Below are 4,588 nucleotides of genomic sequence, written 5' to 3'. Positions count from 1 at the left end.
CACACGTCAACGAATATGAAGCCATCAGAAACATTTACAAAATTAAAATATGAAAAAGAGATTAATGTCAGAAAACCTAAGTTCAAAGTTGGTGATATCGTAATAATATATAGGTGGAAATCTCATTTTGAATAGGGTTTTACTGAACGATGGACGAAAGAACTTTTTAAAATTGTTGATGTAATAGATACAGTTCCTTGGACTTATAAAATATATGATTTGGAAGGGGAAGAGATTTTAGGTTCATTTTATTCACAGGAATTACAAAAGACAAAACTAAGCAGATAATACACCTTTGTGGACACTCGAGGGTCAAGTCCGAGGTGTATAACAGTATATAATGTGTGTCAAGGGGTGGACGTTCTTACATCTGTGAACCCCAAACACAGAATCCTCAACTGAATAGTCAAGGCTTAACTTTTGTTTGTGTGTGTGTGTGTGTGTGTGTGCAATGGGAGCAATAGGTTGGCGCTTCACTCCCTCCTACTATACACCGTTGTGGACACTCGAGGGCCAAGTCCGAGGTGTATAACAGTATATAATGTGTGTCAAGGGGGACGTTCTTAGATCTGTGAACCCCAAACACAGAATCCTCAACTGAATAGTCAAGGCTTAACTTTTGTTTGTTGATGTGTATGTGTGTGTGTCCCAACCCTCACATTCAAAATCTCAACCCCAACCCTCACATTCAAAATCTCAACCCCAACTCAATCCTCGCCCAACACAATGTCTTTTTCAAAATGAGATTTCCACCTATATATATATATTTTTACGTTTTTTTCTTCTTCCAATTCTGTCTTTTAAGGCTTTCAGGTTTGATGACGTAAAAAGGGGGAGTAAGCCTGCACTTTCTTCCCAGAACTTTCTTGATCTTGCTCCCATCAAGCACCATCCGACAAAGAACTACATCGATAGGTTTAGATCCCAAAGAGTGATAGCAACTCCAAAAGTCTCCAAAATATAAATAAATAAAATAATAATAATAATAAATAAATAAATAAATAAATAAAAGCCCCCAAAAAAGTTTCATGTGTCCAACATAAACCCAACTTTCCAAGTCTTCAAGGTATAACCACATTCCCGTTGAGTTTCCAAGATATGTATCACATTGTGAGTTATCAATCCAGAACCCACATTTCAAGTATTCAAAGTAAAACCAATTACAAAGTCTCTTAAGGATAACTCATTTACTGATTTTTTCAAAATTTGTGAGTCTCCAAGGTAGGACCCATATTTAGAACCATCTTGGCAGAACCCTTTTCCTGAGTCTCCAAGGTAGTTATTTAAACCATCAAGGCAGAACTCATTTACTGATTTTTTCAAAATTTGTGAGTCTCCAAGGTAGGCCCCATATTTAGAACCATCTTGGCAGAACCCTTTTCCTGAGTCTCCAAGGTAGTTATTTAAACCATCAAGGCAGAACTCATTTCTTGATTTTTTCAAAATTTGTGAGTCTCCAAGGTAAAACTTGTATTCTGGCTCATCAAGGTATAACTTGTTCAGTGGGTATTGTCTTGATAACTCATAATGAGTACTATTGCTGTAAAACTCTTTTTCAGGATTTTGCTGGTCTCCAAGGTATAACTCTTTGGTTGGGTCATCAAGGACGAACTCGTTCTGTGGGTCTTGGTCGCTCATAAGGTCTTCAACCAAGCCAACAATTTCGCCCCAAGTTGTAGCAAAAGCAGTATTTTCATTTCGTATTTCAGACACAATTTCCTGTGAGAGAAAATAATAATGTATTAATTAAGTTATTTAATTATTAAATGAGTATGCTTCAATCAAAGTTTGAAAATAGGAAAATAAAAAATCTTACCTCAATAGATAAGAGGTTTGAATCCAGTTCATCAACTTGAAGGTTTAGTTCCATACAAGACAGAGAGTTCCAAGGAACACCAAAGTCATCCCACTCAAGGTCTTGGTCGCTCATAAGGTCTTCAACCAAGCCAACAATTTCCCCCAAGTTGTAGCAAAAGCAGTATTTTCATTTCGTATTTCAGACACAATTTCCTGTGAGAGAAAATAATAATGTATTAATTAAGTTATTTAATTATTAAATGAGTATGCTTCAATCAAAGTTTGAAAATAGGAAAATAAAAAATCTTACCTCAATAGATAAGAGGTTTGAATCCAGTTCATCAACTTGAAGGTTTAGTTCCATAGAAGACAGACAGTTCGAGACAAGCACACAGAACACCATTGCCAGCAAAAACAAATGTTTAAAATGGAGCCTGGGTTTGAAGCTTTTATAGAGAAAGACTGGTGGGTGTGGTTTCCTTTGGAAATTCCCTGGGCAAGCCTAGGCAAGCCTTCATTGGGAAATTTTTCAAAACCATAACATCCTGTAATTTTCTAGTGATTTCTTTGTGAGTCAGAGATGAACTGGAAATGATGTAAGAGTGGGCGGGGCTTAGCAAAAGTGGGCGGAGCTTAGGAAAAGTGGGCGTGGCTTAGAAAAATACCTTATGAAAAGTGGGCGGGGCTTAGGAAAAGTGGGCGTGGCTTAGAAAAAATACCTCATGAAAAGTGGGCGGAGCTTAGCAAAAGTGGGCGGGGCTTAGGAAAAGTGGGCGTGGCTTAGAAAAATACCTTATGAAAAGTGGGCGGAGCTTAGCAAAAGTGGGCGGGGCTTAGGAAAAGTGGGCGTGGCTTAAAGAAAAGTGGGCGGGGCTTATTGAATACCTTGTGGAAAGTGGGCGGGGCTTAACAAAAGTGGGCGGGGCTTAAAGAAAAGTGGGCGGGGCTTAACAAAAAATAACCTGTGGCTCAGGAGGTGGTCAAACAAGAGCATTAAGAGAAGTTTATCATTTCGTAATGGCACAAAAGGGGTATCTTAAAAAATATAAAGATTCAAATGTTTTGTTTGTCAATATTTTAGATGGGGATTATTGTGCAAAGAAAATTAAACTATTGAAGGAATTTGAGAATGAACAAATCTTTATAGGTTCAATGAGTGAGCTGTTCAACCCCCAGGTGTTCAATTCAATGAGGTTCAACCTCCAGGTTAAAAGGGGAGACAAATAAATATACCTTGGGATAAAAAGGGGATTTATTTTTAGGGAAAAAAAATATAAATCGCTGAAAATCCCCCATTCATTTACATGGGGAAAAGTGAGCCAGAATCAGTATTCTTACCCTACTAGTATCATCCAAATCATAGACACTATCAATTGCTTCCATACTTGTATTTATTTAGGAAAAAAAGGTGTTAAAACTTTTGAAACCCTGATCCAAGTATTCAAATTATTTTCTGTCGTTCTTGGGGGGACAACTGAGTTTTGCCTTTCTTAATTTCTTTTATTGCTTGTAATTTATGAGATTCCTTCTGGGCATCTTTTATGCTCTTTACAGCACCTGCTACATTTCCCACAGCAGAAGCAGTTGAACCAATTAGATCTTTATGTTTAAGAATAGTTGAACCAATACCCATGAGAGTATCAATTATCCCATCTCCTCTAAATTGATGTCCAACACCCCTTTGTCTCTTAGGTTTATAGTATCCTCTACCAAGATACATACCTTCACCCTTGTAGTATGGGGAAAGGAACATCCCATCCCCTGTAATTATTTTATATTTTCCCAACTCGTGTTTCCTCACAATAACTATCGTATTTATTTATTGGAAAACTTCACGTAGGTGAATTCTGATGGATATAACTTCTCCATTAAAAGAAATCATACGATTATCTTGGTCGGTTATCCTAAAATTTACTCTGTGTATGGTTTTTCCTGACACAGGGAGATAAACCAAATTTTTGGGTTCCATATTGAATTTATAACCAATTGGGGTTGAGTATGCGCTGAATGAAAATATTGTATTTGTTTTTTTCCCATCATTATAAGCACCATCAATCAAATCACAGTGAATTAACACTGAATTTATTCCTGAGGATATTTGAATGACATTATCACTGTAAAACGTCCCATTAGTTTCAATCTTTTTTGAGGAGAAACCCAATAACTCTCTAAATGAATTATCAATTGTGAAATCAACCTTGTAGTTATTTTTAACTTTAATCGTTGATTTTGAAGTATGTTTTTGAATGACTATACCAATATTTTTGGTTCATCACCCTGTTCTTTCATAAGACGAGCAATTTCGGAAGATATTTGAGAAATCTCATATGCTCCGGGTGAGACTGTTATCGTTTTGTATCCACTTCCTGGATTATAACTAAACTTGTCATTTTTCTCGGTTATATTAAATAAGGTATTATAAGTTTCCATGGACAATAAAGATGCCTCATATTCTTTTGTTGTGTCAAGTTGTAGTGGGTATGGGAATGAAGATGTGTGGTCGCTTGTTGTGAAATTGAAACGAAGGATTGTGCTTCTCATCTTATTTAATATGAGATAAAATGTTTTTGTATTGATATTTATTAATTATTTTCATGTTCATCAACTGGTCTAAAATGGCTGATGCTTCATTAAAACAATTCTTATTTCCAGCCTTCTTACTACCTAACAAAAATAACAGTCTATTAACTAATTGTGATGGGTCATTTGGAAGAAAACTAATACCTGAACCAAGGATACTTAAAGCCTGAATAATGTGTTTCTCCTTCTCATTTTTCCTACTTTTACTAGA

General features: G+C 36.1%; 1 long non-coding RNA gene across 1 annotated transcript; it reads right to left on the bottom strand.

The window, feature by feature from the left end:
• Positions 1-231: 231 nt before the first annotated feature.
• LOC147016033 (uncharacterized) lies at positions 232-3,139 on the bottom strand. The gene is made up of 2 exons (XR_015049979.1): positions 1,817-3,139; positions 232-1,719 (listed from the first exon to the last, which is right to left on the bottom strand). It is a non-coding gene; the product is annotated as an uncharacterized LOC147016033 (long non-coding RNA).
• Between the last annotated feature and the right edge of the window lie 1,449 nt (positions 3,140-4,588).

This window comes from Eptatretus burgeri, chromosome 12, assembly GCF_056783735.1.
Source record: "Eptatretus burgeri isolate ZD-2024b chromosome 12, Ebu_testis_v1, whole genome shotgun sequence".
NCBI classification, from domain to species: Eukaryota; Metazoa; Chordata; class Myxini; order Myxiniformes; family Myxinidae; genus Eptatretus; species Eptatretus burgeri.
Note: the sequence above shows the minus strand (reverse complement) of the source record. Positions and strands in the feature narration are given on the sequence as shown.